The 15,945-nt window shown below is 45.2% G+C and overlaps 54 non-coding genes across 54 annotated transcripts; all 54 read left to right on the forward strand.

The window, feature by feature from the left end:
- Positions 1 to 235: 235 nt before the first annotated feature.
- TRNAT-UGU (transfer RNA threonine (anticodon UGU)) lies at positions 236 to 308 on the forward strand. The gene has a single exon. It is a non-coding gene; the product is annotated as a tRNA-Thr (tRNA).
- Positions 309 to 516: 208 nt separating this feature from the next.
- On the forward strand, positions 517 to 589 carry TRNAT-UGU (transfer RNA threonine (anticodon UGU)). The gene has a single exon. It is a non-coding gene; the product is annotated as a tRNA-Thr (tRNA).
- Positions 590 to 798: 209 nt separating this feature from the next.
- Positions 799 to 871, forward strand: TRNAT-UGU (transfer RNA threonine (anticodon UGU)). Its single transcript has one exon. It is a non-coding gene; the product is annotated as a tRNA-Thr (tRNA).
- A 65-nt stretch (positions 872 to 936) lies between these two features.
- Positions 937 to 1,009, forward strand: TRNAT-UGU (transfer RNA threonine (anticodon UGU)). Its single transcript has one exon. It is a non-coding gene; the product is annotated as a tRNA-Thr (tRNA).
- A 71-nt stretch (positions 1,010 to 1,080) lies between these two features.
- Positions 1,081 to 1,153, forward strand: TRNAT-UGU (transfer RNA threonine (anticodon UGU)). Its single transcript has one exon. It is a non-coding gene; the product is annotated as a tRNA-Thr (tRNA).
- Positions 1,154 to 1,499: 346 nt separating this feature from the next.
- TRNAT-UGU (transfer RNA threonine (anticodon UGU)) lies at positions 1,500 to 1,572 on the forward strand. Its single transcript has one exon. It is a non-coding gene; the product is annotated as a tRNA-Thr (tRNA).
- A 65-nt stretch (positions 1,573 to 1,637) lies between these two features.
- Positions 1,638 to 1,710, forward strand: TRNAT-UGU (transfer RNA threonine (anticodon UGU)). The gene has a single exon. It is a non-coding gene; the product is annotated as a tRNA-Thr (tRNA).
- A 71-nt stretch (positions 1,711 to 1,781) lies between these two features.
- Positions 1,782 to 1,854, forward strand: TRNAT-UGU (transfer RNA threonine (anticodon UGU)). Its single transcript has one exon. It is a non-coding gene; the product is annotated as a tRNA-Thr (tRNA).
- Positions 1,855 to 2,773: 919 nt separating this feature from the next.
- Positions 2,774 to 2,846, forward strand: TRNAT-UGU (transfer RNA threonine (anticodon UGU)). Its single transcript has one exon. It is a non-coding gene; the product is annotated as a tRNA-Thr (tRNA).
- A 71-nt stretch (positions 2,847 to 2,917) lies between these two features.
- On the forward strand, positions 2,918 to 2,990 carry TRNAT-UGU (transfer RNA threonine (anticodon UGU)). Its single transcript has one exon. It is a non-coding gene; the product is annotated as a tRNA-Thr (tRNA).
- Positions 2,991 to 3,479: 489 nt separating this feature from the next.
- Positions 3,480 to 3,552, forward strand: TRNAT-UGU (transfer RNA threonine (anticodon UGU)). The gene has a single exon. It is a non-coding gene; the product is annotated as a tRNA-Thr (tRNA).
- Positions 3,553 to 3,760: 208 nt separating this feature from the next.
- Positions 3,761 to 3,833, forward strand: TRNAT-UGU (transfer RNA threonine (anticodon UGU)). Its single transcript has one exon. It is a non-coding gene; the product is annotated as a tRNA-Thr (tRNA).
- A 209-nt stretch (positions 3,834 to 4,042) lies between these two features.
- Positions 4,043 to 4,115, forward strand: TRNAT-UGU (transfer RNA threonine (anticodon UGU)). The gene has a single exon. It is a non-coding gene; the product is annotated as a tRNA-Thr (tRNA).
- A 65-nt stretch (positions 4,116 to 4,180) lies between these two features.
- Positions 4,181 to 4,253, forward strand: TRNAT-UGU (transfer RNA threonine (anticodon UGU)). Its single transcript has one exon. It is a non-coding gene; the product is annotated as a tRNA-Thr (tRNA).
- Positions 4,254 to 4,324: 71 nt separating this feature from the next.
- TRNAT-UGU (transfer RNA threonine (anticodon UGU)) lies at positions 4,325 to 4,397 on the forward strand. Its single transcript has one exon. It is a non-coding gene; the product is annotated as a tRNA-Thr (tRNA).
- A 346-nt stretch (positions 4,398 to 4,743) lies between these two features.
- Positions 4,744 to 4,816, forward strand: TRNAT-UGU (transfer RNA threonine (anticodon UGU)). The gene has a single exon. It is a non-coding gene; the product is annotated as a tRNA-Thr (tRNA).
- A 65-nt stretch (positions 4,817 to 4,881) lies between these two features.
- Positions 4,882 to 4,954, forward strand: TRNAT-UGU (transfer RNA threonine (anticodon UGU)). Its single transcript has one exon. It is a non-coding gene; the product is annotated as a tRNA-Thr (tRNA).
- Positions 4,955 to 5,025: 71 nt separating this feature from the next.
- Positions 5,026 to 5,098, forward strand: TRNAT-UGU (transfer RNA threonine (anticodon UGU)). The gene has a single exon. It is a non-coding gene; the product is annotated as a tRNA-Thr (tRNA).
- Positions 5,099 to 6,017: 919 nt separating this feature from the next.
- Positions 6,018 to 6,090, forward strand: TRNAT-UGU (transfer RNA threonine (anticodon UGU)). The gene has a single exon. It is a non-coding gene; the product is annotated as a tRNA-Thr (tRNA).
- A 71-nt stretch (positions 6,091 to 6,161) lies between these two features.
- Positions 6,162 to 6,234, forward strand: TRNAT-UGU (transfer RNA threonine (anticodon UGU)). The gene has a single exon. It is a non-coding gene; the product is annotated as a tRNA-Thr (tRNA).
- Positions 6,235 to 6,724: 490 nt separating this feature from the next.
- TRNAT-UGU (transfer RNA threonine (anticodon UGU)) lies at positions 6,725 to 6,797 on the forward strand. Its single transcript has one exon. It is a non-coding gene; the product is annotated as a tRNA-Thr (tRNA).
- A 208-nt stretch (positions 6,798 to 7,005) lies between these two features.
- On the forward strand, positions 7,006 to 7,078 carry TRNAT-UGU (transfer RNA threonine (anticodon UGU)). The gene has a single exon. It is a non-coding gene; the product is annotated as a tRNA-Thr (tRNA).
- A 354-nt stretch (positions 7,079 to 7,432) lies between these two features.
- Positions 7,433 to 7,505, forward strand: TRNAT-UGU (transfer RNA threonine (anticodon UGU)). The gene has a single exon. It is a non-coding gene; the product is annotated as a tRNA-Thr (tRNA).
- A 781-nt stretch (positions 7,506 to 8,286) lies between these two features.
- On the forward strand, positions 8,287 to 8,359 carry TRNAT-UGU (transfer RNA threonine (anticodon UGU)). The gene has a single exon. It is a non-coding gene; the product is annotated as a tRNA-Thr (tRNA).
- A 65-nt stretch (positions 8,360 to 8,424) lies between these two features.
- Positions 8,425 to 8,497, forward strand: TRNAT-UGU (transfer RNA threonine (anticodon UGU)). The gene has a single exon. It is a non-coding gene; the product is annotated as a tRNA-Thr (tRNA).
- Positions 8,498 to 8,560: 63 nt separating this feature from the next.
- TRNAT-UGU (transfer RNA threonine (anticodon UGU)) lies at positions 8,561 to 8,633 on the forward strand. Its single transcript has one exon. It is a non-coding gene; the product is annotated as a tRNA-Thr (tRNA).
- Positions 8,634 to 8,697: 64 nt separating this feature from the next.
- On the forward strand, positions 8,698 to 8,770 carry TRNAT-UGU (transfer RNA threonine (anticodon UGU)). The gene has a single exon. It is a non-coding gene; the product is annotated as a tRNA-Thr (tRNA).
- Positions 8,771 to 9,123: 353 nt separating this feature from the next.
- On the forward strand, positions 9,124 to 9,196 carry TRNAT-UGU (transfer RNA threonine (anticodon UGU)). The gene has a single exon. It is a non-coding gene; the product is annotated as a tRNA-Thr (tRNA).
- A 65-nt stretch (positions 9,197 to 9,261) lies between these two features.
- TRNAT-UGU (transfer RNA threonine (anticodon UGU)) lies at positions 9,262 to 9,334 on the forward strand. Its single transcript has one exon. It is a non-coding gene; the product is annotated as a tRNA-Thr (tRNA).
- Positions 9,335 to 9,398: 64 nt separating this feature from the next.
- TRNAT-UGU (transfer RNA threonine (anticodon UGU)) lies at positions 9,399 to 9,471 on the forward strand. Its single transcript has one exon. It is a non-coding gene; the product is annotated as a tRNA-Thr (tRNA).
- Positions 9,472 to 9,824: 353 nt separating this feature from the next.
- On the forward strand, positions 9,825 to 9,897 carry TRNAT-UGU (transfer RNA threonine (anticodon UGU)). Its single transcript has one exon. It is a non-coding gene; the product is annotated as a tRNA-Thr (tRNA).
- A 64-nt stretch (positions 9,898 to 9,961) lies between these two features.
- On the forward strand, positions 9,962 to 10,034 carry TRNAT-UGU (transfer RNA threonine (anticodon UGU)). The gene has a single exon. It is a non-coding gene; the product is annotated as a tRNA-Thr (tRNA).
- A 71-nt stretch (positions 10,035 to 10,105) lies between these two features.
- On the forward strand, positions 10,106 to 10,178 carry TRNAT-UGU (transfer RNA threonine (anticodon UGU)). The gene has a single exon. It is a non-coding gene; the product is annotated as a tRNA-Thr (tRNA).
- A 217-nt stretch (positions 10,179 to 10,395) lies between these two features.
- On the forward strand, positions 10,396 to 10,468 carry TRNAT-UGU (transfer RNA threonine (anticodon UGU)). Its single transcript has one exon. It is a non-coding gene; the product is annotated as a tRNA-Thr (tRNA).
- Positions 10,469 to 10,531: 63 nt separating this feature from the next.
- Positions 10,532 to 10,604, forward strand: TRNAT-UGU (transfer RNA threonine (anticodon UGU)). Its single transcript has one exon. It is a non-coding gene; the product is annotated as a tRNA-Thr (tRNA).
- A 65-nt stretch (positions 10,605 to 10,669) lies between these two features.
- Positions 10,670 to 10,742, forward strand: TRNAT-UGU (transfer RNA threonine (anticodon UGU)). The gene has a single exon. It is a non-coding gene; the product is annotated as a tRNA-Thr (tRNA).
- Positions 10,743 to 10,805: 63 nt separating this feature from the next.
- Positions 10,806 to 10,878, forward strand: TRNAT-UGU (transfer RNA threonine (anticodon UGU)). The gene has a single exon. It is a non-coding gene; the product is annotated as a tRNA-Thr (tRNA).
- Positions 10,879 to 10,942: 64 nt separating this feature from the next.
- On the forward strand, positions 10,943 to 11,015 carry TRNAT-UGU (transfer RNA threonine (anticodon UGU)). The gene has a single exon. It is a non-coding gene; the product is annotated as a tRNA-Thr (tRNA).
- Positions 11,016 to 11,223: 208 nt separating this feature from the next.
- TRNAT-UGU (transfer RNA threonine (anticodon UGU)) lies at positions 11,224 to 11,296 on the forward strand. Its single transcript has one exon. It is a non-coding gene; the product is annotated as a tRNA-Thr (tRNA).
- Positions 11,297 to 11,933: 637 nt separating this feature from the next.
- TRNAT-UGU (transfer RNA threonine (anticodon UGU)) lies at positions 11,934 to 12,006 on the forward strand. The gene has a single exon. It is a non-coding gene; the product is annotated as a tRNA-Thr (tRNA).
- Positions 12,007 to 12,077: 71 nt separating this feature from the next.
- Positions 12,078 to 12,150, forward strand: TRNAT-UGU (transfer RNA threonine (anticodon UGU)). Its single transcript has one exon. It is a non-coding gene; the product is annotated as a tRNA-Thr (tRNA).
- Positions 12,151 to 12,640: 490 nt separating this feature from the next.
- Positions 12,641 to 12,713, forward strand: TRNAT-UGU (transfer RNA threonine (anticodon UGU)). Its single transcript has one exon. It is a non-coding gene; the product is annotated as a tRNA-Thr (tRNA).
- Positions 12,714 to 12,921: 208 nt separating this feature from the next.
- Positions 12,922 to 12,994, forward strand: TRNAT-UGU (transfer RNA threonine (anticodon UGU)). Its single transcript has one exon. It is a non-coding gene; the product is annotated as a tRNA-Thr (tRNA).
- A 209-nt stretch (positions 12,995 to 13,203) lies between these two features.
- TRNAT-UGU (transfer RNA threonine (anticodon UGU)) lies at positions 13,204 to 13,276 on the forward strand. Its single transcript has one exon. It is a non-coding gene; the product is annotated as a tRNA-Thr (tRNA).
- A 209-nt stretch (positions 13,277 to 13,485) lies between these two features.
- TRNAT-UGU (transfer RNA threonine (anticodon UGU)) lies at positions 13,486 to 13,558 on the forward strand. The gene has a single exon. It is a non-coding gene; the product is annotated as a tRNA-Thr (tRNA).
- Positions 13,559 to 14,339: 781 nt separating this feature from the next.
- TRNAT-UGU (transfer RNA threonine (anticodon UGU)) lies at positions 14,340 to 14,412 on the forward strand. Its single transcript has one exon. It is a non-coding gene; the product is annotated as a tRNA-Thr (tRNA).
- A 65-nt stretch (positions 14,413 to 14,477) lies between these two features.
- TRNAT-UGU (transfer RNA threonine (anticodon UGU)) lies at positions 14,478 to 14,550 on the forward strand. Its single transcript has one exon. It is a non-coding gene; the product is annotated as a tRNA-Thr (tRNA).
- A 63-nt stretch (positions 14,551 to 14,613) lies between these two features.
- Positions 14,614 to 14,686, forward strand: TRNAT-UGU (transfer RNA threonine (anticodon UGU)). Its single transcript has one exon. It is a non-coding gene; the product is annotated as a tRNA-Thr (tRNA).
- Positions 14,687 to 14,750: 64 nt separating this feature from the next.
- On the forward strand, positions 14,751 to 14,823 carry TRNAT-UGU (transfer RNA threonine (anticodon UGU)). Its single transcript has one exon. It is a non-coding gene; the product is annotated as a tRNA-Thr (tRNA).
- A 353-nt stretch (positions 14,824 to 15,176) lies between these two features.
- Positions 15,177 to 15,249, forward strand: TRNAT-UGU (transfer RNA threonine (anticodon UGU)). Its single transcript has one exon. It is a non-coding gene; the product is annotated as a tRNA-Thr (tRNA).
- Positions 15,250 to 15,314: 65 nt separating this feature from the next.
- On the forward strand, positions 15,315 to 15,387 carry TRNAT-UGU (transfer RNA threonine (anticodon UGU)). Its single transcript has one exon. It is a non-coding gene; the product is annotated as a tRNA-Thr (tRNA).
- Positions 15,388 to 15,595: 208 nt separating this feature from the next.
- On the forward strand, positions 15,596 to 15,668 carry TRNAT-UGU (transfer RNA threonine (anticodon UGU)). The gene has a single exon. It is a non-coding gene; the product is annotated as a tRNA-Thr (tRNA).
- Positions 15,669 to 15,732: 64 nt separating this feature from the next.
- Positions 15,733 to 15,805, forward strand: TRNAT-UGU (transfer RNA threonine (anticodon UGU)). The gene has a single exon. It is a non-coding gene; the product is annotated as a tRNA-Thr (tRNA).
- A 64-nt stretch (positions 15,806 to 15,869) lies between these two features.
- On the forward strand, positions 15,870 to 15,942 carry TRNAT-UGU (transfer RNA threonine (anticodon UGU)). The gene has a single exon. It is a non-coding gene; the product is annotated as a tRNA-Thr (tRNA).
- Positions 15,943 to 15,945: the final 3 nt, after the last annotated feature.

Raw genomic sequence — 15,945 nt, forward strand, 5'->3', positions numbered from 1 at the left:
ACCAGGGGTCGTGAGTTCGATTCTCAGTGGTGGCTTTTTTGCGTGTTCGCTAATTTTTCGTGTTTCATGAAGGTCATTGATGAGTATCGTGCAATGTTGCCATCATAGCTCAGCGGACATAGCACTGGTCTTGTAAACCAGGGGTCGTGAGTTCGTTTCTCACTGGTGGCTTTTATGCCCGTTTGCAAATTTTTCGTTTTTCATGAAATGTCATTGATGAGTATCGTGTAATGTCGCCATCATAGCTCAGCGGTTCGAGCCCTGGTCTTGTAAATCAGGGGTCGTGAGTTCGATTCTCACTGGTGGCTTTTTTTGCCCGTTTGCAAACTTTTCGTATTTTATGAAGGTCATTGATGAGTATCATGCAATGCCGCCATCATAGCTCAACGGTTAGAGTACTGGTCTTGTAAACCAGCGGTCGTGAGTTCGATTCATACTGGTGGCTTTTTTGCCCGTTTGCTAATATTTCGTCTTTCATGAAGGTCATTGATGAGTCCTTGTCCTCCGGGTAATGTTGCCATCATAGCTCAGCGGTTAGAGCACCGGTCTTGTAAACCAGGGGTCGTGAGTTCGATTCTCACTGGTGGCTGTTTTTGCCAGTTTGCAAACTTTTCGTATTTTATGAAGTTCATTGATGAGTCCTTGTCCATTGTGCAATGTTGCCATCATAGCTGAGTGGTTGGAGCACTTGTCTTGTAAACCAGGGGTCGTGAGTTCGATTCTCACTGGTGGCTTTTTTTGCCCGTTTGCAAACTTTTCGTATTTTATGAAGGTCATTGGTGAGTATCGTGTAATGTCGCCATCATAGCTCAGCGGTTAGAGCACTGGTCTTGTAAACCAGGGGTCGTGAGTTCGATTCTCACTGGTGGCTGTTTTTGCCCGTTTGCAAACTTTTCGTTTTTCATGAAGGTCATTGATGAGTCCTCGTGCAACGTCGCCATCATAGCTTAGCGGTTAGAGCACTGGCCCTGTAAACCTGAGGTCGTGAGTTCGATTCTCACTGGTGGCTTTTTTGCCCGTTTGCTAATATTTCGTCTTTCATGAAGGTCATTGATGAGTCCTTGTCCTCCGGGCAATGTCGCCATCATAGCTCAGCGGTTAGAGCACTGGTCTTGTAAACCAGGGGTCGTGAGTTCGATTCTCACTGGTGGCTGTTTTTGCCCGTTTGCAAACTTTTCGTATTTTATGAAGGTCATTGATGAGTATTGTGCAATGCCGCCATCATAGCTCAACGGTTAGAGTACTGGTCTTGTAAACCAGCGGTCGTGAGTTGGATTCATACTGGTGGCTGTTTTTGCCCGTTTGCAAACTTTTCGTATTTTATGAAGTTCATTGATGAGTCCTTGTCCATTGTGCAATGTTGCCATCATAGCTGAGTGGTTGGAGCACTTGTCTTGTAAACCAGGTGTCGTGAGTTCGATTCTCACTGGTGGCTTTTTTTGCCCGTTTGCAAACTTTTCGTATTTTATGAAGGTCATTGGTGAGTATCGTGTAATGTCGCCATCATAGCTCAGCGGTTAGAGCACTGGTCTTGTAAACCAGGGGTCGTGAGTTCGATTCTCACTGGTGGCTGTTTTTGCCCGTTTGCAAACTTTTCGTTTTTCATGAAGGTCATTGATGAGTCCTCGTGCAACGTCGCCATCATAGCTTAGCGGTTAGAGCACTGGCCCTGTAAACCTGAGGTCGTGAGTTCGATTCTCACTGGTGGCTTTTTTGCCCGTTTGCTAATATTTCGTCTTTCATGAAGGTCATTGATGAGTCCTTGTCCTCCGGGCAATGTCGCCATCATAGCTCAGCGGTTAGAGCACTGGTCTTGTAAACCAGGGGTCGTGAGTTCGATTCTCACTGGTGGCTGTTTTTGCCCGTTTGCAAACTTTTCGTATTTTATGAAGGTCATTGATGAGTCCTTGTTTATTGTGCAACGTTGCCATCATAGCTGAGTGGTTGGAGCACTTGTCTTGTTAACCAGTGGTCATGAGTTCGATTCACGCTGTTGGATTTTTTTGCCCGTTTGCAAAGTTTTCGTTTTTCATGAAGGTCATTGATGAGTCCTTGTCCTCCGAACAATGTTGGCATCATAGCTCAGCGGTTAAAGCACTGGTCTTGTAAACCAGGGGTCGTGAGTTCGATTCATACTGGTGGCTGTTTTTGCCCGTTTGCAAACTTTTCGTATTTTATGAAGTTCATTGATGAGTCCTTGTCCACTGTGCAATGTTGCCATCATAGCTGAGTGGTTGGAGTACTTGTCTTGTAAACCAGGGGTCGTGAGTTCGATTCTCACTGGTGGCTTTTTTTGCCCGTTTGCAAACTTTTCGTATTTTATGAAGGTCATTGATGAGTATTGTGCAATGCCGCCATCATAGCTCAACGGTTAGAGTACTGGTCTTGTAAACCAGCGGTCGTGAGTTCGATTCATACTGGTGGCTGTTTTTGCCCGTTTGCAAACTTTTCGTATTTTATGAAGTTCATTGATGAGTCCTTGTCCACTGTGCAATGTTGCCATCATAGCTGAGTGGTTGGAGCACTTGTCTTGTAAACCAGGGGTCGTGAGTTCGATTCTCACTGGTGGCTTTTTTTGCCCGTTTGCAAACTTTTCGTATTTTATGAAGGTCATTGGTGAGTATCGTGTAATGTCGCCATCATAGCTTAGCGGTTAGAGCACTGGCCCTGTAAACCTGAGGTCGTGAGCTCAGTTCTCACTGTTGAATTTTTTTGCCCGTTTGCAAACTTTTCGTTTTTCATGAAGGTCATTGATGAGTTCTCGAGCAACGTCGCCATCATAGCTCAGCGGTTAGAGCACTGGTCTTGTAAACCAGGGTTCGTGAGTTCGATTCTCACTGGTGGCTTTTTTGCCCGTTTGCTAATATTTCGTCTTTCATGAAGGTCATTGATGAGTCCTTGTCCTCCGGGCAATGTCGCCATCATAGCTCAGCGGCTAGAGCACTGGTCTTGTAAACCAGGGGTCGTGAGTTCGATTCTCACTGGTGGCTGTTTGTGCCCGTTTGCAAACTTTTCGTATTTTATGAAGGTCATTGATGAGTCCTTGTTTATTGCGCAATGTTGCCATCATAGCTGAGTGGTTGGAGCACTTGTCTTGTTAACCAGTGGTCAGGAGTTCGATTCACGCTGTTGGATTTTTTTGCCCGTTTGCAAAGTTTTCGTTATCATGAAGGTCATTGATGAGTCCTTGTCCTCCGAACAATGTTGGCATCATAGCTCAGCGGTTAAAGCACTGGTCTTGTAAACCAGGGGTCGTGAGTTCGATTCTCAGTGGTGGCTTTTTTGCCTGTTCGCTAATTTTTCGTGTTTCATGAAGGTCATTGATGAGTATCGTGCAATGTTGCCATCATAGCTCAGCGGACATAGCACTGGTCTTGTAAACCAGGGGTCGTGAGTTCGTTTCTCACTGGTGGCTTTTATGCCCGTTTGCAAATTTTTCGTTTTTCATGAAATGTCATTGATGAGTATCGTGTAATGTCGCCATCATAGCTCAGCGGTTCGAGCCCTGGTCTTGTAAATCAGGGGTCGTGAGTTCGATTCTCACTGGTGGCTTTTTTTGCCCGTTTGCAAACTTTTCGTATTTTATGAAGGTCATTGATGAGTATCATGCAATGCCGCCATCATAGCTCAACGGTTAGAGTACTGGTCTTGTAAACCAGCGGTCGTGAGTTCGATTCATACTGGTGGCTTTTTTGCCCGTTTGCTAATATTTCGTCTTTCATGAAGGTCATTGATGAGTCCTTGTCCTCCGAGTAATGTTGCCATCATAGCTCAGCGGTTAGAGCACCGGTCTTGTAAACCAGGGGTCGTGAGTTCGATTCTCACTGGTGGCTGTTTTTGCCAGTTTGCAAACTTTTCGTATTTTATGAAGTTCATTGATGAGTCCTTGTCCATTGTGCAATGTTGCCATCATAGCTGAGTGGTTGGAGCACTTGTCTTGTAAACCAGGGGTCGTGAGTTCGATTCTCACTGGTGGCTTTTTTTGCCCGTTTGCAAACTTTTCGTATTTTATGAAGGTCATTGGTGAGTATCGTGTAATGTCGCCATCATAGCTCAGCGGTTAGAGCACTGGTCTTGTAAACCAGGGGTCGTGAGTTCGATTCTCACTGGTGGCTGTTTTTGCCCGTTTGCAAACTTTTCGTTTTTCATGAAGGTCATTGATGAGTCCTCGTGCAACGTCGCCATCATAGCTTAGCGGTTAGAGCACTGGCCCTGTAAACCTGAGGTCGTGAGTTCGATTCTCACTGGTGGCTTTTTTGCCCGTTTGCTAATATTTCGTCTTTCATGAAGGTCATTGATGAGTCCTTGTCCTCCGGGCAATGTCGCCATCATAGCTCAGCGGTTAGAGCACTGGTCTTGTAAACCAGGGGTCGTGAGTTCGATTCTCACTGGTGGCTGTTTTTGCCCGTTTGCAAACTTTTCGTATTTTATGAAGGTCATTGATGAGTATTGTGCAATGCCGCCATCATAGCTCAACGGTTAGAGTACTGGTCTTGTAAACCAGCGGTCGTGAGTTGGATTCATACTGGTGGCTGTTTTTGCCCGTTTGCAAACTTTTCGTATTTTATGAAGTTCATTGATGAGTCCTTGTCCATTGTGCAATGTTGCCATCATAGCTGAGTGGTTGGAGCACTTGTCTTGTAAACCAGGTGTCGTGAGTTCGATTCTCACTGGTGGCTTTTTTTGCCCGTTTGCAAACTTTTCGTATTTTATGAAGGTCATTGGTGAGTATCGTGTAATGTCGCCATCATAGCTCAGCGGTTAGAGCACTGGTCTTGTAAACCAGGGGTCGTGAGTTCGATTCTCACTGGTGGCTGTTTTTGCCCGTTTGCAAACTTTTCGTTTTTCATGAAGGTCATTGATGAGTCCTCGTGCAACGTCGCCATCATAGCTTAGCGGTTAGAGCACTGGCCCTGTAAACCTGAGGTCGTGAGTTCGATTCTCACTGGTGGCTTTTTTGCCCGTTTGCTAATATTTCGTCTTTCATGAAGGTCATTGATGAGTCCTTGTCCTCCGGGCAATGTCGCCATCATAGCTCAGCGGTTAGAGCACTGGTCTTGTAAACCAGGGGTCGTGAGTTCGATTCTCACTGGTGGCTGTTTTTGCCCGTTTGCAAACTTTTCGTATTTTATGAAGGTCATTGATGAGTCCTTGTTTATTGTGCAACGTTGCCATCATAGCTGAGTGGTTGGAGCACTTGTCTTGTTAACCAGTGGTCATGAGTTCGATTCACGCTGTTGGATTTTTTTGCCCGTTTGCAAAGTTTTCGTTTTTCATGAAGGTCATTGATGAGTCCTTGTCCTCCGAACAATTTTGGCATCATAGCTCAGCGGTTAAAGCACTGGTCTTGTAAACCAGGGGTCGTGAGTTCGATTCATACTGGTGGCTGTTTTTGCCCGTTTGCAAACTTTTCGTATTTTATGAAGTTCATTGATGAGTCCTTGTCCACTGTGCAATGTTGCCATCATAGCTGAGTGGTTGGAGTACTTGTCTTGTAAACCAGGGGTCGTGAGTTCGATTCTCACTGGTGGCTTTTTTTGCCCGTTTGCAAACTTTTCGTATTTTATGAAGGTCATTGATGAGTATTGTGCAATGCCGCCATCATAGCTCAACGGTTAGAGTACTGGTCTTGTAAACCAGCGGTCGTGAGTTCGATTCATACTGGTGGCTGTTTTTGCCCGTTTGCAAACTTTTCGTATTTTATGAAGTTCATTGATGAGTCCTTGTCCACTGTGCAATGTTGCCATCATAGCTGAGTGGTTGGAGCACTTGTCTTGTAAACCAGGGGTCGTGAGTTCGATTCTCACTGGTGGCTTTTTTTGCCCGTTTGCAAACTTTTCGTATTTTATGAAGGTCATTGGTGAGTATCGTGTAATGTCGCCATCATAGCTTAGCGGTTAGAGCACTGGCCCTGTAAACCTGAGGTCGTGAGCTCAGTTCTCACTGTTGAATTTTTTTGCCCGTTTGCAAACTTTTCGTTTTTCATGAAGGTCATTGATGAGTTCTCGAGCAACGTCGCCATCATAGCTCAGCGGTTAGAGCACTGGTCTTGTAAACCAGGGTTCGTGAGTTCGATTCTCACTGGTGGCTTTTTTGCCCGTTTGCTAATATTTCGTCTTTCATGAAGGTCATTGATGAGTCCTTGTCCTCCGGGCAATGTCGCCATCATAGCTCAGCGGCTAGAGCACTGGTCTTGTAAACCAGGGGTCGTGAGTTCGATTCTCACTGGTGGCTGTTTGTGCCCGTTTGCAAACTTTTCGTATTTTATGAAGGTCATTGATGAGTCCTTGTTTATTGCGCAATGTTGCCATCATAGCTGAGTGGTTGGAGCACTTGTCTTGTTAACCAGTGGTCATGAGTTCGATTCACGCTGTTGGATTTTTTTGCCCGTTTGCAAAGTTTTCGTTTTTCATGAAGGTCATTGATGAGTCCTTGTCCTCCGAACAATGTTGGCATCATAGCTCAGCGGTTAAAGCACTGGTCTTGTAAACCAGGGGTCGTGAGTTCGATTCTCAGTGGTGGCTTTTTTGCGTGTTCGCTAATTTTTCGTGTTTCATGAAGGTCATTGATGAGTATCGTGCAATGTTGCCATCATAGCTCAGCGGACATAGCACTGGTCTTGTAAACCAGGGGTCGTGAGTTCGTTTCTCACTGGTGGCTTTTATGCCCGTTTGCAAATTTTTCGTTTTTCATGAAATGTCATTGATGAGTATCGTGTAATGTCGCCATCATAGCTCAGCGGTTCGAGCCCTGGTCTTGTAAATCAGGGGTCGTGAGTTCGATTCTCACTGGTGGCTTTTTTTGCCCGTTTGCAAACTTTTCGTATTTTATGAAGGTCATTGATGAGTATCATGCAATGCCGCCATCATAGCTCAACGGTTAGAGTACTGGTCTTGTAAACCAGCGGTCGTGAGTTCGATTCATACTGGTGGCTTTTTTGCCCGTTTGCTAATATTTCGTCTTTCATGAAGGTCATTGATGAGTCCTTGTCCTCCGGGTAATGTTTCCATCATAGCTCAGCGGTTAGAGCACCGGTCTTGTAAACCAGGGGTCGTGAGTTCGATTCTCACTGGTGGCTGTTTTTGCCAGTTTGCAAACTTTTCGTATTTTATGAAGTTCATTGATGAGTCCTTGTCCATTGTGCAATGTTGCCATCATAGCTGAGTGGTTGGAGCACTTGTCTTGTAAACCAGGGGTCGTGAGTTCGATTCTCACTGGTGGCTTTTTTTGCCCGTTTGCAAACTTTTCGTATTTTATGAAGGTCATTGGTGAGTCCTCGTGCAACGTCCCCATCATAGCTTAGCGGTTAGAGCACTGGCCCTGTAAACCTGAGGTCGTGAGTTCGATTCTCACTGGTGGCTTTTTTGCCCGTTTGCTAATATTTCGTCTTTCATGAAGGTCATTGATGAGTCCTTGTCCTCCGGGCAATGTCGCCATCATAGCTCAGCGGTTAGAGCACTGGTCTTGTAAACCAGGGGTCGTGAGTTCGATTCTCACTGGTGGCTGTTTTTGCCCGTTTGCAAACTTTTCGTATTTTATGAAGGTCATTGATGAGTCCTTGTTTATTGTGCAACGTTGCCATCATAGCTGAGTGGTTGGAGCACTTGTCTTGTTAACCAGTGGTCATGAGTTCGATTCACGCTGTTGGATTTTTTTGCCCGTTTGCAAATTTTTCGTTTTTCATGAAGGTCATTGATGAGTCCTTGTCCTCCGAACAATGTTGGCATCATAGCTCAGCGGTTAAAGCACTGGTCTTGTAAACCAGGGGTCGTGAGTTCGATTCATACTGGTGGCTGTTTTTGCCCGTTTGCAAACTTTTCGTATTTTATGAAGTTCATTGATGAGTCCTTGTCCACTGTGCAATGTTGCCATCATAGCTGAGTGGTTGGAGCATTTGTCTTGTAAACCAGGGGTCGTGAGTTCGATTCTCACTGGTGGCTTTTTTTGCCCGTTTGCAAACTTTTCGTATTTCATGAAGGTCATTGATGAGTATTGTGCAATGCCGCCATCATAGCTCAACGGTTAGAGTACTGGTCTTGTAAACCAGCGGTTGTGAGTTCGATTCATACTGGTGGCTGTTTTTGCCCGTTTGCAAACTTTTCGTATTTTATGAAGTTCATTGATGAGTCCTTGTCCACTTTGCAATGTTGCCATCATAGCTGAGTGGTTAGAGCACTTGTCTTGTAAACCATGGGTCGTGAGTTCGATACTCACTGGTGGCTTTTTTTGCCCGTTTGCAAACTTTTCGTATTTTATGGAGGTCATTGGTGAGTATCGTGTAATGTCGCCATCATAGCTCAGCGGTTAGAGCACTGGTCTTGTAAACCAGGGGTGGTGAGTTCGATTCTCACTGGTGGCTGTTTTTGTCCGTTTGCAAACTTTTCGTTTTTCATGAAGGTCATTGATGAGTCCTCGTGCAACGTCGCCATCATAGCTCTGCGGTTTGAGCACTGGTCTTGTAAACCAGGGGTCGTGAGTTCGATTCTCACTGGTGGCTTTTTTCCCCGTTTGCTAATTTTTCGTTTTTCATGAAGGTCATTGATGAGTATTGTGCAATGTCGCCATCATTGCTCAGCGGTTAGAGCACTGGTCTTGTAAACCAGGGGTCGTGAGTTCGATTCTCACTGGTGGCTGTTTTTGCCCGTTTGCAAACTTTTCGTATTTTATGAAGGTCATTGATGATTATCGCGCAATTTCGCCATCATAGCTCAGCGGTTAGAGCACTGGTCTTGTAAACCAGCGGTTGTGAGTTCGGTTCTCATTGGTGGCTCCTTTTGCACGTTTGGTAATTTTTCGTTGTTCATGAAGGTCATTGACGAGTCCTTGTCGATCGGGTAATGTCGCCATTCTAGCTCAGCGGTTAGGGCACTGGTCTTGTAAACCAGGGGTCGTGATTTCGATTCTCACTGGTGGTTTTTTTGCCCGTTTGCTAGTTTTTCGTTTTTCATGAAGGTCATTGATGAGTATTGTGCAATGTCGCCATCGTTGCTCAACGGTTAGAGCACTGGTCTTGTAAACCAGCGGTTGTGAGTTCGATTCTCATTGGTGGCTCCTTTTGCATGTTTGCTAATTTTTGGTAGTTTATGATGGTCATTGATGAATCCTTGTCCATCGTGCAATGTTGCCATCATAGCTGAGTGGTTAGAGCGCTGGTTTTGTAAATCAGGGGTCGTGAGTTCGATTCTCACTGGTGGCTGTTTTTGTCCGTTTGCAAACTTTTCGTTTTTCATGAAGGTCATTGATGAGTCCTCGTGCAACGTCGCCATCATAGCTCAGCGGTTTGAGCACTGGTCTTGTAAACCAGGGGTCGTGAGTTCGATTCTCACTGGTGGCTGTTTTTGCCCGTTTGCAAACTTTTCGTATTTTATGAAGGTCATTGATGATTATCGCGCAATTTCGCCATCATAGCTCAGCGGTTAGAGCACTGGTCTTGTAAACCAGCGGTTGTGAGTTCGGTTCTCATTGGTGGCTCCTTTTGCACGTTTGGTAATTTTTCGTTGTTCATGAAGGTCATTGACGAGTCCTTGTCGATCGGGTAATGTCGCCATTCTAGCTCAGCGGTTAGGGCACTGGTCTTGTAAACCAGGGGTCGTGATTTCGATTCTCACTGGTGGTTTTTTTGCCCGTTTGCTAGTTTTTCGTTTTTCATGAAGGTCATTGATGAGTATTGTGCAATGTCGCCATCGTTGCTCAACGGTTAGAGCACTGGTCTTGTAAACCAGCGGTTGTGAGTTCGATTCTCATTGGTGGCTCCTTTTGCATGTTTGCTAATTTTTGGTAGTTTATGATGGTCATTGATGAATCCTTGTCCATCGTGCAATGTTGCCATCATAGCTGAGTGGTTAGAGCGCTGGTTTTGTAAATCAGGGGTCGTGAGTTCGATTCTCACTGGTGGCTTTTTTTGCCAGTTTGCAAACTTTTCGTGTTTTATGAAGGTCATTGATGAGTATCGTGCAATGCCGCCATCATAGTTCAACGGTTAGAGCACTGGTCTTGTAAACCAGGGGTCGTGAGTTCGATTCTCACTGGTGGCTTTTTTGCCCGTTTGCTAATATTTCGTCTTTCATGAAGGTCATTGATGAGTCCTTGTCCTCCGGGTAATGTCGCCATCATAGCTCAGCGGTTAGAGCACTCGTCTTGTAAACCAGGGGTCGTGAGTTCGATTCTCACTGGTGGCTGTGTTTGCCCGTTTGCAAACTTTTCGTATTTTATGAAGTTCATTGATGAGTCCTTGTCCACTGTGCAATGTTGCCATCATAGCTGAGTGGTTGGAGCACTTGTCTTGTAAACCTGAGGTCGTGAGTTCGATTCTCACTGTTGGATTTTTTTGCCCGTTTGCAAACTTTTCGTTTTTCATGAAGGTCATTGATGAGTCCTTGTCCTCCGTGCAACGTCGCCATCGTAGCTCAGCGGACAGAGCACTGGTCTTGTAAACCGGGGGTCGTGAGTTCGATTCTCACTGGTGGCTTTTTTGCCCGTTTACTAATTTTTGGTTTTTCATGAAGGTCATTGATGAGTATCGTGTAATGTCGCCATCATAGCTCATCGGTTAGAGCACTGGTCTTGTAAACCAGGGGTCGTGAGTTCGATTCTCACTGGTGGCTGTTTTTGTCCGTTTGCAAACTTTTCGTTTTTCATGAAGGTCATTGATGAGTCCTCGTGCAACGTCGCCATCATAGCTCAGCGGTTTGAGCACTGGTCTTGTAAACCAGGGGTCGTGAGTTCGATTCTCACTGGTGGCTTTTTTGCCCGTTTGCTAATTTTTCGTTTTTCATGAAGGTCATTGATGAGTATTGTGCAATGTCGCCATCATTGCTCAGCGGTTAGAGCACTGGTCTTGTAAACCAGGGGTCGTGAGTTCGATTCTCACTGGTGGCTGTTTTTGCCCGTTTGCAAACTTTTCGTATTTTATGAAGGTCATTGATGATTATCGTGCAATTTCGCCATCATAGCTCAGCGGTTAGAGCACTGGTCTTGTAAACCAGCGGTCGTGAGTTCGATTCTCACTGGTGGCTTTTTTGCCCGTTTGCTAATTTTTCGTTTTTCATGAAGGTCATTGATGAGTATTGTGCAATGTCGCCATCATTGCTCAGCGGTTAGAGCACTGGTCTTGTAAACCAGCGGTTGTGAGTTCGGTTCTCATTGGTGGCTCCTTTTGCACGTTTGGTAATTTTTCGTTGTTCATGAAGGTCATTGACGAGCCCTTGTCGATCGGGTAATGTCGCCATTTTAGCTCAGCGGTTAGGGCACTGGTCTTGTAAACCAGGGGTCGTGAGTTCGATTCTCACTGGTGGCGGTTTTTGCCCGTTTGCAAAATTTTCGTATTTTATGAAGGTCATTGATGAGTCCTTGTTTATTGTGCAACGTTGCCATCATAGCTGAGTGGTTGGAGCACTTGTCTTGTTAACCAGTGGTCATGAGTTCGATTCACGCTGTTCGATTTTTTTGCCCGTTTGCAAAGTTTTCGTTTTTCATGAAGGTCATTGATGAGTCCTTGTCCTGCGAATAATGTTGGCATCATAGCTCAGCGGTTAAAGCACTGGTCTTGTAAACCAGGGGTCGTGAGTTCGATTCATACTGGTGGCTGTTTTTGCCCGTTTGCAAACTTTTCGTATTTTATGAAGTTCATTGATGAGTCCTTGTCCACTGTGCAATGTTGCCATCATAGCTGAGTGGTTGGAGTACTTGTCTTGTAAACCAGGGGTCGTGAGTTCGATTCTCACTGGTGGCTTTTTTTGCCCGTTTGCAAACTTTTCGTATTTTATGAAGGTCATTGGTGAGTATCGTGTAATGTCGCCATCATAGCTTAGCGGTTAGAGCACTGGCCCTTTAAACCTGAGGTCGTGAGCTCAGTTCTCACTGTTGAATTTTTTTGCCCGTTTGCAAACTTTTCGTTTTTCATGAAGGTCATTGATGAGTTCTCGAGCAACGTCGCCATCATAGCTCAGCGGTTAGAGCACTGGTCTTGTAAACCAGGGTTCGTGAGTTCGATTCTCACTGGTGGCTTTTTTGCCCGTTTGCTAATATTTCGTCTTTCATGAAGGTCATTGATGAGTCCTTGTCCTCCGGGCAATGTCGCCATCATAGCTCAGCGGCTAGAGCACTGGTCTTGTAAACCAGGGGTCGTGAGTTCGATTCTCACTGGTGGCTGTTTGTGCCCGTTTGCAAACTTTTCGTATTTTATGAAGGTCATTGATGAGTCCTTGTTTATTGCGCAATGTTGCCATCATAGCTGAGTGGTTGGAGCACTTGTCTTGTTAACCAGTGGTCATGAGTTCGATTCACGCTGTTGGATTTTTTTGCCCGTTTGCAAAGTTTTCGTTTTTCATGAAGGTCATTGATGAGTCCTTGTCCTCCGAACAATGTTGGCATCATAGCTCAGCGGTTAAAGCACTGGTCTTGTAAACCAGGGGTCGTGAGTTCGATTCTCAGTGGTGGCTTTTTTGCGTGTTCGCTAATTTTTCGTGTTTCATGAAGGTCATTGATGAGTATCGTGCAATGTTGCCATCATAGCTCAGCGGACATAGCACTGGTCTTGTAAACCAGGGGTCGTGAGTTCGTTTCTCACTGGTGGCTTTTATGCCCGTTTGCAAATTTTTCGTTTTTCATGAAATGTCATTGATGAGTATCGTGTAATGTCGCCATCATAGCTCAGCGGTTCGAGCCCTGGTCTTGTAAATCAGGGGTCGTGAGTTCGATTCTCACTGGTGGCTTTTTTTGCCCGTTTGCAAACTTTACGTATTTTATGAAGGTCATTGATGAGTATCATGCAATGCCGCCATCATAGCTCAACGGTTAGAGTACTGGTCTTGTAAACCAGCGGTCGTGAGTTCGATTCATACTGGTGGCTTTTTTGCCCGTTTGCTAATATTTCGTCTTTCATGAAGGTCATTGATGAGTCCTTGTCCTCCGGGTAATGTTTCCATCATAGCTCAGCGGTTAGAGCACCGGTCTTGTAAACCAGGGGTCGTGAGTTCGATTCTCACTGGTGGCTGTTTTTGCCAGTTTGCAAACTTTTCGTATTTTATGAAGTTCATTGATGAGTCCTTGTCCATTGTGCAATGTTGCCATCATAGCTGAGTGGTTGGAGCACTTGTCTTGTAAACCAGGGGTCGTGAGTTCGATTCTCACTGGTGGCTTTTTTTGCCCGTTTGCAAACTTTTCGTATTTTATGAAGGTCATTGGTGAGTATCGTGTAATGTCGCCATCATAGCTCAGCGGTTAGAGCACTGGTCTTGTAAACCAGGGGTCGTGAGTTCGATTCTCACTGGTGGCTGTTTTTGCCCGTTTGCAAACTTTTCGTTTTTCATGAAGGTCATTGATGAGTCCTCGTGCAACGTCCCCATCATAGCTTAGCGGTTAGAGCACTGGCCCTGTAAACCTGAGGTCGTGAGTTCGATTCTCACTGGTGGCTTTTTTGCCCGTTTGCTAATATTTCGTCTTTCATGAAGGTCATTGATGAGTCCTTGTCCTCCGGGCAATGTCGCCATCATAGCTCAGCGGTTAGAGCACTGGTCTTGTAAACCAGGGGTCGTGAGTTCGATTCTCACTGGTGGCTGTTTTTGCCCGTTTGCAAACTTTTCGTATTTTATGAAGGTCATTGATGAGTCCTTGTTTATTGTGCAACGTTGCCATCATAGCTGAGTGGTTGGAGCACTTGTCTTGTTAACCAGTGGTCATGAGTTCGATTCACGCTGTTGGATTTTTTTGCCCGTTTGCAAATTTTTCGTTTTTCATGAAGGTCATTGATGAGTCCTTGTCCTCCGAACAATGTTGGCATCATAGCTCAGCGGTTAAAGCACTGGTCTTGTAAACCAGGGGTCGTGAGTTCGATTCATACTGGTGGCTGTTTTTGCCCGTTTGCAAACTTTTCGTATTTTATGAAGTTCATTGATGAGTCCTTGTCCACTGTGCAATGTTGCCATCATAGCTGAGTGGTTGGAGCATTTGTCTTGTAAACCAGGGGTCGTGAGTTCGATTCTCACTGGTGGCTTTTTTTGCCCGTTTGCAAACTTTTCGTATTTCATGAAGGTCATTGATGAGTATTGTGCAATGCCGCCATCATAGCTCAACGGTTAGAGTACTGGTCTTGTAAACCAGCGGTTGTGAGTTCGATTCATACTGGTGGCTGTTTTTGCCCGTTTGCAAACTTTTCGTATTTTATGAAGTTCATTGATGAGTCCTTGTCCACTTTGCAATGTTGCCATCATAGCTGAGTGGTTAGAGCACTTGTCTTGTAAACCATGGGTCGTGAGTTCGATACTCACTGGTGGCTTTTTTTGCCCGTTTGCAAACTTTTCGTATTTTATGGAGGTCATTGGTGAGTATCGTGTAATGTCGCCATCATAGTTCAGCGGTTAGAGCACTGGTCTTGTAAACCAGGGGTCGTGAGTTCGATTCTCACTGGTGGCTGTTTTTGTCCGTTTGCAAACTTTTCGTTTTTCATGAAGGTCATTGATGAGTCCTCGTGCAACGTCGCCATCATAGCTCTGCGGTTTGAGCACTGGTCTTGTAAACCAGGGGTCGTGAGTTCGATTCTCACTGGTGGCTTTTTTCCCCGTTTGCTAATTTTTCGTTTTTCATGAAGGTCATTGATGAGTATTGTGCAATGTCGCCATCATTGCTCAGCGGTTAGAGCACTGGTCTTGTAAACCAGGGGTCGTGAGTTCGATTCTCACTGGTGGCTGTTTTTGCCCGTTTGCAAACTTTTCGTATTTTATGAAGGTCATTGATGATTATCGCGCAATTTCGCCATCATAGCTCAGCGGTTAGAGCACTGGTCTTGTAAACCAGCGGTTGTGAGTTCGGTTCTCATTGGTGGCTCCTTTTGCACGTTTGGTAATTTTTCGTTGTTCATGAAGGTCATTGACGAGTCCTTGTCGATCGGGTAATGTCGCCATTCTAGCTCAGCGGTTAGGGCACTGGTCTTGTAAACCAGGGGTCGTGATTTCGATTCTCACTGGTGGTTTTTTTGCCCGTTTGCTAGTTTTTCGTTTTTCATGAAGGTCATTGATGAGTATTGTGCAATGTCGCCATCGTTGCTCAACGGTTAGAGCACTGGTCTTGTAAACCAGCGGTTGTGAGTTCGATTCTCATTGGTGGCTCCTTTTGCATGTTTGCTAATTTTTGGTAGTTTATGATGGTCATTGATGAATCCTTGTCCATCGTGCAATGTTGCCATCATAGCTGAGTGGTTAGAGCGCTGGTTTTGTAAATCAGGGGTCGTGAGTTCGATTCTCACTGGTGGCTGTTTTTGTCCGTTTGCAAACTTTTCGTTTTTCATGAAGGTCATTGATGAGTCCTCGTGCAACGTCGCCATCATAGCTCAGCGGTTTGAGCACTGGTCTTGTAAACCAGGGGTCGTGAGTTCGATTCTCACTGGTGGTTTTTTTGCCCGTTTGCTAGTTTTTCGTTTTTCATGAAGGTCATTGATGAGTATTGTGCAATGTCGCCATCGTTGCTCAACGGTTAGAGCACTGGTCTTGTAAACCAGCGGTTGTGAGTTCGATTCTCATTGGTGGCTCCTTTTGCATGTTTGCTAATTTTTGGTATTTTATGATGGTCATTGATGAATCCTTGTCCATCGTGCAATGTTGCCATCATAGCTGAGTGGTTAGAGCGCTGGTTTTGTAAATCAGGGGTCGTGAGTTCGATTCTCACTGGTGGCTTTTTTTGCCCGTTTGCAAACTTTTCGTGTTTTATGAAGGTCATTGATGAGTATCGTGCAATGCCGCCATCATAGTTCAACGGTTAGAGCACTGGTCTTGTAAACCAGGGGTCGTGAGTTCGATTCTCACTGGTGGCTGTTTTTGCCCGTTTGCAAACTTTTCGTATTTTATGAAGGTCATTGATGATTATCGCGCAATTTCGCCATCATAGCTCAGCGGTTAGAGCACTGGTCTTGTAAACCAGCGGTTGTGAGTTCGGTTCTCATTGGTGGCTCCT

Source organism: Pholcus phalangioides, unplaced genomic scaffold (genome assembly GCF_987345545.1).
Source record: "Pholcus phalangioides strain wild (caught in Gottingen) unplaced genomic scaffold, Ppha-v1.0 ptg000009l_1, whole genome shotgun sequence".
Classification (NCBI taxonomy): Eukaryota; Metazoa; Arthropoda; class Arachnida; order Araneae; family Pholcidae; genus Pholcus; species Pholcus phalangioides.